This window comes from Emydura macquarii, unplaced genomic scaffold (assembly GCF_026122565.2).
Source record: "Emydura macquarii macquarii isolate MOO-44397 ecotype Brisbane River unplaced genomic scaffold, CSIRO-AGI_Emac_v2 contig_499, whole genome shotgun sequence".
In the NCBI taxonomy this organism is placed as follows: Eukaryota; Metazoa; Chordata; order Testudines; family Chelidae; genus Emydura; species Emydura macquarii.
In genome coordinates this window covers 1,946,320-1,956,208 of record NW_027130636.1, presented here as the reverse complement: position 1 = coordinate 1,956,208, position 9,889 = coordinate 1,946,320, and the positions used below count along the sequence as shown (strand labels likewise).

Below are 9,889 nucleotides of genomic sequence, written 5' to 3'. Positions count from 1 at the left end.
TTCTGCCAGTACCTAGAGACAACACCCATGGTGTGGACTAAAACCCTGCTGTGCTAGGCACAGAGCAAACAGAGAAACAAAAGACAGTCCAATGAAGGACAGAATCATACTGAAAGGGCTTTAATGCCACTATATAAATGGTACTACTTCACCTGGCCAGGCCATCTCAAAACAGTTATAGCAGAAATTGCCCTCTGAAACCCTCTCTTCTTTCTATACCTTTGTTATAAAGCAAGGCCACAGATTCTGTAGCCTTTGCTTAACTTGGTCTTAGAGCATGTCCCAAGCTTTTCTTGCTATTATGGTAGAGAACATACAATATTTTTGACATGCTTTTTAGATGGTTTAATGGGTTAAATATCTAAACACAAGCCACCAGACTTTTGAAATTCAAAGTAAACCTCAGCTGGCATGTGAGGCTTATGACTGAGTGTTTTTATTTCCTTATCTATGTTAGTAATAAGCCCTTAGGCTATTAATGCAGAATGGATGCGTAAAATCTAATTTATGGTTCACCACTTGGGCTGTGAATTTACTTTTTGCATTTAGACAACGGAACACTATTGATCAGTTTCACTTCCTGGTTTTGCATGCACAGTTCTCATGTGTGGGTTTCCAACACTGCAGGGATGCTGAAATACAAAAACAGAAAAACAAACAAACAAATGTTTTAAGGGATTTTAAAATAACCTGAGAACAATGCTGTTTTCTGCTCAGATATTATGGTGAAGGGCAAAAGTATAAAGCCCCCTAAGATTAAGATTTTAAATTTTCATCTTCCCTTCTGTGCCCAAAACAGCTGATGACACCTTTTTAAAGATATAAAAGAAAATAAGAATGTCAAGCTCACAGGAAGAAGCAGGAAAAGACTCGAAATCCATGGAGAAGGAGCAAAATTACAGAATGGTTAGATTAAAAAAATATTTTTCAGTTTCTTTTGTCTTCCTTTCTCAGTGCAATGTGTGTCACCTCCTGCCCCGCAGTGCACATAATGTAAGTCTGTGGTTCTAGGACAGAGTGACTCATGGGCTATGGTGTCCCTAGAATCCCTCTGTGGAATTGCACCTTCATTATATACAGCTGAGGAGGCATTATTTCTTACATTATCTACTGAGTTAACACAATTACCACTTAGGCTTTAGCACTATTTGGATTCTCAAATGTAATGGGCAGATATGTACTGCAGCCACTTATGTGGCTTTTCCACCAATTTGTGACTGAAATTGCTTTTTCTTCCTTGAAAAATGTGTGTTTGCTGTATCTTTCTTCACTACTTTTTTGGTTAGGTTGATGCTTGCATTTGGAAAGAGATGGTGGTCTGATATCGTTCTAGGGACTTGTGAACTACTTCCTTCTGGCATTCACCAATAATAATTTTAGCATAATCTGATGCATTTTGACATTTGGTAAAGACCATTTTTCTATTTCATTTTTTTCAATAGGGAAAAGTGTCTGAAGAACACCTTCCTTTTTCTTTGTTTTGTAAACATATGGGTAGTAGTAAACTGCAGTTCCCTGTGTGCTAAGTATCTCCTGAAAAGGCTTATCTAATTAACAGAGTAAATACATCTTAGCTACTTGTAGTTTGGCTCAGAGGAAATTTTAGATCAGCAAGAGTCCAAGAAGGTAAGTGTGGCATTCCACACATCTTTTACAGCAAAAATACCTGTTGTTCTTAAGAGTGTTCAGACTGTGGTCTGCAGAGAACTGTTTGGTCATGTATAGCGCTGGTGCCTCCTCCTCATTTTCAGCTGCTCATTTACGTTAAAGAGACAGCTAAAACAGATACATTTTCTGAATTTTACCATTATGCTGAAGTCAGGGATAAGCAATATTGCCTAGTGGATAGAAGCACTGGACCAGGAAACCTCCATTGGCCTGCTGGCTGACCTTGGGCAAGTCCTTTCTCCTTGCCTTGGTTTCCCCAGGTTAAAATGGAAAAACGATACTGCCCTCCAATTCATTATAGACGTGTGGTCTATTGAAATTTGTGTTCTACCGCTTTAAATTCTCTGAGGTTCCCTGGGTCCTACTTGCAGGCTGACGGCTCTGTAGGGAAGCATGGGATCTGGGCATAATAATGCTCTGAAATATAAGAAATAAAGTCTTTAGCTGCAACCTTCCCGCAAGAGTATTTGATGACTTCTCCATTGGTGTGCCATGAACATGACAGCCAGTAGGTGTTTCTGGCAGGACATTCCTCCATGAGGGACTCTGACTGTAGAACTCCCTTTCCAGACTGGTCTGAATTAGCCCGCCCTGCTAAACTTCAGGGCGTGCTGAAATGGTTTTTGGTTTGCTCTGGCCCAGGGAAGGGGTCTTTGGGGAAATAGGATATCTGTACACCAGTATTTGGAATTCCTGGCTGGCTGAGGTTTTGGTTGCGTGTGGGATTTGCTACCTACCTGGCTGGCTGTTCTTTTGTGTAGATTGCCGTTTTAAATAATGATCAAAATCTTGACATTTGAGCTCTAGAGACACCCAGCACAACTCTAGTCAATGTCCCTAGGGCTCCACATGGGTTCAAAGGGTCAGCTTACAATATCCAGGCCCACCTGTGGCTCTGAACGCAGGAGGTCTCCCTAATTTTATATGAGACATTTGAAAAGAAACAATTGAAGAGAACTGTGATCTTGATAGGGGAAAAGAGGTAGCAAGGAGAGTACCTTGTTAGAGGTATCTGGGCTAAGAAGCCACAGGGATATCTGTTCTTGCAATGTTATCACAACTTTCCCAATATTTGATGGGTTTTTTTTTCTCCTGGAAGCCCCAGTTCCTCAGCATGTGAGAATCTCAGCTTGCTTTTTATTTATATATTTATTTATTTATTTCAAGTTTTAGCTCTCACAGGTGCAGAGAACTCTGAAAATGCAAATCCTAAAGGTTAAAAAACCTAGAATAAAAGAACTCCTGAATTTCTTATTTTTAAAAATATTTTCCTGACATTTTGGAGATTGACTGACTGGGTATTTGAAAACTTGGGGTTGGCAATATTGAAACCAGAATATTGAGCTTTCTAAAATCAAAAACAACTTCCTTTTATAAAGCACCTTTTGAGGCACACAGCATCCAAAGATGTACTGCAAAGCTGAATAATAAATAAGAGAGAGAAATTAACAGCTGTGGTCAAGGGAGAAAAGATATATTTTCCGATGAGAGTTGGAAAGAGATGGAGAGTCAATGAGGCAGAGAGATACAAGAGATGTTGGATCCGGGTCAGCTGTTTAATTTTGACCTTGGCTATTATTAGTCACTTGGGATAAAATATGGCTAGTGCCTCGGGAGTGTACTCCATTTACCTTGAATTACGAGAACCAAGAAATATAGCCCAAAAACCTCTGTCAGGTTGTTGGTGTGGAGGGTGTGAAATGGAGAAGTTTCACCATTTCCAGAAAGAACTTCTCTCCAGGGAAACTCTTTTAATTTGAGCTGACACATGGAGACGTTAGATAACATTTAAAACAAATATGTAATAATCTAAGATCCTAGAGCAATTATGTCACACTTAAAAATCACAGATACACACTTTCCACCATGAAGCAAAACCTTGGGAAATCATTCCCCGTTCATTTACTTGCTGAGTTCTGAGTTCAGGCTTTCTGTATATTTCCTGTTAATAGCTGCTTCCAAGGTTGGCAGCTGGGAAGTTGAAAAATTCAGTTTTGGGAGAGATTTCCCGATAATTTTCCCCAGGGAAGTGGGGGGGGAATCACACTTTTGATATTTCCTACTGGTTGGGATGAACACTTTTTTTTCCCCCAAAAAAAACATGAATTTTTTAGAGAGAAGGGATTTCCCTTTTGTCTCCAGCTCTAATGCACCTCACAAACCTTCCGTACTTGAAATGATAAAATTACTTATAAAAGATTACTTGGTTGTGGGGGAGGGAAAAAAACCAGGTGTGGTGTCACCCCTATAACCCAAGAGAATTTACATTTTCCCATGTACTTGCTAATGTTACCAGAACAGCGGATTCATGGAATGCTAAGGACAAACTATTAACTGACACAATAATGGCAGGCACCTACTGTACGCTTCAAAATCTTCATGGGTAACCTCTGGTAACCTTCCAGTCCATTCCTGGTCTGTTCCACAGCTGAGTGGGGATTTGAACCTGGGGTCTTCAACCCGGGTGAGTGCCCTATCCACTGGGATACAAGCTGTTAGGTGGCAGTGGCGGCATCATCTCTTCTTCATCCAGTCACTTTATGAATGGCTGAAATAGTCATGTCAAAATAATGACATTTTGGGTCAACTGAAATTGAATTTTTTTGTCAAACTATTTGTCCAGAAAACTTTTCCCAGCTCTGATAGAGTCTGTCACCTGCAGGTCATTGGTCTGGGTCCTGTCCTGCTCTACAGAGCTTGGAAGACTCTTTGGTTCCTCTCTGAGACAAGTTGACTGGTTAGGGTTGGCAGTATGGCATATATAAAACCATTGGTTCCCCAGAAAAAGCTGTTACTCTGGAGGGAACAAACCTTCCCTTCCAGAAGGGGTAGTCAAAGTTGTATGTATTTTTTGGGGTAGTGGGTGTTTGAGGGGTATTTGTTTTGAGAGAACAGCTCAAAGAGGTGGTGTTCATTTCGATGGACTGCAACAACGTTTATTTGTAGCCACTAGATGTCTCTGTGTGGTGTGTAGACAAGGTGTAGGTCCTAGTAAACAACAGAGAAAGCTGGGACTCAAGTTGCGTGGAAGACTGTTTGTGACTATAGTTTGTACATCTTTTCTTTCTTAATGCTGATTTATTTATTTTTTTAAGATGTAGTGTGAGTCCATGTACCATGGCATTATTCTGAGGTGGCCCTCCTAAAAATGAACAAGCAAGCTTCTTTCTCCAAAGATGATGTTCCTATAAAGGTCTTCTGTGGTTTATCAGAAGCACTTTAGAACATGGCTCAGCTATGCTTGAAGTCTTGCTGGTCCCAAGCATACTAAAATCATGAATCAGATACCCCAAAATCATGAGACAATAAATGCTGAGAGCTCTTTATTTGCCTTGAGTTTGAAGCTTTCTCCACTACCAAAGGACTAAACTTGCTTTTTAAAACCTGAACTATGAGATTTTTCACATATTTACACAACACCAGGAGCTGGGGATTTAAGAAAAAAAAAAACCCTAGATATCTCAGGACACTTGATGAAATCACAAGGGCTGGCAACACTGTTGCACGAGCTGTATTCTATTCTCAAGCTTTGCACAATCTCCACCCCATGAATGCAACTGCCACAGGCAGACTGAGGATAGAACACAGTCTCTGAAGCTAACTGCCATTAAGCAGTTTTCAGACAGAGTACATGGATTGACTGGCCTGTGCTAAGACCACTCGTTCCTTTGGTCAGCCTGCAATGCATCTGAGTCTCTAGCAGGCAAAACCTGCTAGATATGTAGGTCTGGAGTTCAACACATTTGGAAACAGGAAAGCCTTGTGAAGAACGTTTGTTAAATGTTTCATTTGACAGCAGCTGGGGGCCAGATGGGGTCATATTTGGTAAATAAGTACTTTGGCAACCTCCAGAAAAATCTTGTACCCCAGAATCTAAAGTTTGGAAGAGGGGTGGGAGAATATAGACTCTAGCTCTTTTATGGCTACCATGACAACCTATAAGTGTCAAGGCTCTGTGTTTGAAGAAGGGTTGTAGAATCTGATCCCGAATGTGTAATTGTCTTTCACAATAAATGCTTTATTTTTCTCTTGACTCCCTTAAAAATACAAGTTCCTGTAACACAGCACTCCTGAGCAATCTAACAGTAACAGACTACCAGCCAGAGAGTCCAGGAGAAGGGAAAGATTCCACCAGGAAAGATTTCATTATTGGGCATGTGAAAACCTTCCACAGTTTTTCAGTGGAAACAATTGCATGGAACAATCTGTGACTGAAGTTAGGTTTGAATTGTTCAGCCCAGTCAGGTGATCTGATCTGATTCAGATCTTAGTTCTCAGTCTTTATTTTTTCCTGCTCTGTCTCCTTTCTTATAATTGGGAGCATCTGACCATTTTCTTTCCCTGCAGGTTGGGTAATTCTCCACCAGTGTATTATATATATTTGTGAGCATGTCAAAAAATGTTTGCTTAAAGTAATTGCCCCCTGCTACCACCCAATTTTGTAGCTTCATTCAAGTGAAACAAATAATAACTGAAATATTCATATCTCACTGCCTTTCTTTTGCTTCTTTGGTGACAGAGTGCAGTCTGCACACCTCACACATGTCAGGTGGCTGACGTGGGCATGGGTATTGAGAGAGAATCTAGATGTTGGGCTTCATACTATCCACTATCAAATCCAGGCAAATAATCCATGCCTTGCCCTTGAAACCTGGCATGGCTTGCTGGACTGGTGGAAAGGAGGTGGAGGGGAAAGGAAGGAGTGGCTGAGAAAGGAAGACTGAGGGAAGAGCTGATAAGTCTTCAGATATGTTAAGGGTTGTCTCAACGAGGACAGGGATCAAATGTTCTCTGAAGGCAGGACAAGAAGCAATGGGCTTAATCTGCAGCAAGGGAGATTTAGATTAGATATTAGGAAAAACTTTCTAACTCTAAGGGTGGTTAAGCCCTGCAATAGGCTTCCAAAGGAGATTGTGGAATCCTCCTATTTTGGAGGTTTTTAAGAACAGGTTGAACAAACACCTGTGAGGGATGGTCTAGGTTTACTTGGTCCTGCCTCAGCGCAGGGGGCTGGACTAGATGACCTCTCAAGGTACTTTGCAGTTTTATACTTCTGTGATTCTATGCTAAATTTACCAGGTATGTACTATAGTTTTAGCTGTGTCGGTCTCAGGATATTAGAAAGACAAGGTGGGTCCAGTAAAAGATCTTACCTCCCCTAGCTTGTCTCTCTAAGCTTACCAGGCATCACCCATCATCCACAGGGGGACCCTGGTCGGTTCCCGAGTCCTTCATATCTTTCCAGCAGGGTTTTGCCCTCTTGGTTACAGTTTCGTATCGGGTCTGGATCAAAATGAGGCTCGCTTAGCTTGTTCTGGGTGACCCTTTATACCAAATGTCTTTTCTTTGTTGTTTAGATATACTGAACTTGGTTTGAACCAACATGCAATTCCCCCAACATGTAGTACTTCTCTAGAGTTATTTATGTGTCCTACTGATTTTTTTTTTTACGTTCCTGGGGGTAAGTTCCTACTCTCCCTCATGAAGTAGAATACAATCTCTAGCTCACAAAGATGCATGGAACATTTATAGGTATATAAGTTTATGAATGTTCCCAGTGCTCCTGTCGTGTCACATCTCTATCCCGTTGTCCTTTTGAAACGTCCACATTTCCAAGGTCTCACATCTGCCACAATGCTGACCTAGGTTACTGTTGCTCACACTTGGTCAGGGTTGGGTGGTTTTCATGCTTGAATGGTGGGTGAGACGGGGTGAATCCTTACCAGGTCCATTGTCATTTGGTCTACTGCTGCATAGCTGCATTGGAGAGTGGCAGCTCATTAGGTGAGCCATTGGTCAAAAGCAATAGTTGCTGTCTTATGATGGAGAAAGATGCATCCAGTGGACAGGGACCTAGCTTAAGACATGGGTTCAGCTCCCTGATGTCCCACAAACTTCCTATGTGACCTTGGGACAGTCACTTAGTATCTTTGTATCTCCAGTTCCCCAACTGTAAACAATTAGGATAAGTACCTAAATAGACCCAAATTCCATAGTTTGAGTGTCGGTGTACAGGCACCATCCCTTATTAGCTCTTGAGCAAGTGCCTAGCTTCCAATGGGTGCTACATCAGATCAGTAACAATAAAAGTTCTTTCATTCCTTTGTCCTGTTTCTTGGGCAACTCCTCCAGTAAAACAGGAAATGAAATGCCTTGAAAACAGGATGTATAGAGTAGTTTTAACTGTGATGCTCCGTGAGACAATAAACATTGTCTGAAACATAAAGTGCTGTGCTTTAGAGGTTGCAGTTGCTTGTTTCTAAAGCAAATCCTTTGGGGCATGGAATGTTGATGCTTTACTCTTCTGCAGCCCATGATGGCAAGGAAGAAAAAAATAGCGAAGGAAGCTGCAAATGTATTGTTCTGATTTGTTTCCCCTGAAAGCAAATAGCCACAGGTTGTGCAACTGGAGTGTACTTGTTTTTAGCAAACAGGTGCTTAGTCCCGCTGAGTTTACTACAGTGAGAAACTGACCCCCTCCAGGAGGACAAAAATGGCTTCAGCAACCATAGCGGTGTCAAAGTGAAACATAAATAACAAAATGGAGTGCAAAGGTGTTGTTCCTTTGAATTACTCCTTGATGCCTTCAGGCTCAGCCAGGCGAGGAGCGGTGGGGGATGCACAGAGGCTGCATTGTAGTGATAGTGTTTTAATTCTCTTCTCTTCCATGCCTGGTTTACACTTTAACACAGTTTAAAGTCTTTTTTTCTTTTCCAAGGTGAAAGTCGAGCAGTAATGTAATGAAAAGTTGACAGGCATAGTTCTTTTTTAATAACTCTGATGTTGTGGAGCTTAAATTGGTTTAACTGGAGCTGAGCTGAATAATAAAATGAGCAAAAAAGGAATCCACCTAATAAACCATGAATATTTTTTAATCTCCTTTTGGAAAGGGTTCAATAGCTCTGATTCCTGGGGAGAAGGCACGGCTTGTTATCCATTTTGGGTCTCAACAGGAGGATTGTGAACACTGTTAGTGACACAATCCAGCGTTTGGAGGCTCGCGTGCGAGAATGCAGTGGGCTCATTAATGCTCAATAGTTCATATCTCTTGGGTTCTCAGCTGCATGGCCTGAAACCAACTGGAGTGGATGGATAGTCATAGTCTAGGGTGGGATTTTTAAAAGTGCCCTAATCCCCTAGTCTCTAGCAGTACAAACCAGAGCAATGATTATAAATGTCTCTTTAAGAGTCCCAGAACTAGAACAGAAGAGTCAGCTCAATGTCAAGTTGGACTAGCAGAGCCATGCAGACATTAATGATTAGAATGGAGATTAGTACTGTGGGTCTAGTTTGAGGTGCATTCGTTATATGTGCCCAAATTTAGGACTAGACCAACGGAGGATGTTGTAGAAAAGGACTGAAGATCGGCATGGTGGAAAGCAGGGATAGATTGATAATGGCCCCAAGAGAAAATTTGGAGAAGGCTCATTGGTAGACCTCTGTATTGAGGACCAAAAAGGGAGCAGGACAATGAGGAGTGCCCAGCACAAGAGAGATGGTGCAGAGAGAGGGGCAGGTTTTTTCTGTGTTTTTAATGTGATTGTTTTTTCCCAGGATATAGTGTGGCTGGGCGATCTAGAGCAGCCAAAGGAGCTCAGATTCGGGAAGCAAACCCCCATACTCCCTGGACAAAAACTGGGAAAATATTCTTTTTAACTAGAAAGAGCCAGACCTGCCATTAAATTATACAGTCCAAAATCTGAACAAAGCAAACGTCATAAGAGAGGCTAATAGTTTATTATATCTCTTGGTCGTTTCCCTTCTTTCCTTTTTCTTCCTAGCAACATCTTGATCCATCTTTTTTTTTTTTTTAATCTTTTTCACTGTTTTCTGTGGGTTTTTTTCTTAATTTTCAGTCCTTTTGAAATGTTTTCCTTTTTTTAATCTCACTGCATTTTTCTCTGTCATGCTGCCTATGAGATATACACTCAAAGCAAGTAATATATTCTCAATAAGAATAGAAAAAACTCACAGGAAAACTCCAATGAAACCTCTACGGCACAGTCCATCACACCTAAAAAACAGAAATTTGGTTCCAAACCACCTTCCACAGCCCAAGTGCCACCTCCCAGTCATTGGGTTCTTTCTTGGCTATTGCAACATGCTGAATATCAGCACAAAAAGGGCACATAGGATTTGCCAGAGCAGATTATGGACCAAATTAAGGGACTTGCGCAAGGTCACGCAGCAAGTCTGTTGCAGGCAAAACACTGAATGCAGG

At 41.3% G+C, this 9,889-nt stretch overlaps 1 long non-coding RNA gene across 1 annotated transcript in view; it reads right to left on the bottom strand.

The window, feature by feature from the left end:
- Positions 1-299: 299 nt before the first annotated feature.
- Positions 300-9,889, bottom strand: part of LOC137146961 (uncharacterized) — a 58,325-nt gene continuing 48,735 nt past the window's right edge. The window contains exon 3 of the long non-coding RNA XR_010918108.1: positions 300-632. This is a non-coding gene — a long non-coding RNA (uncharacterized lncRNA). The remainder of the gene's footprint in view (positions 633-9,889) is intronic.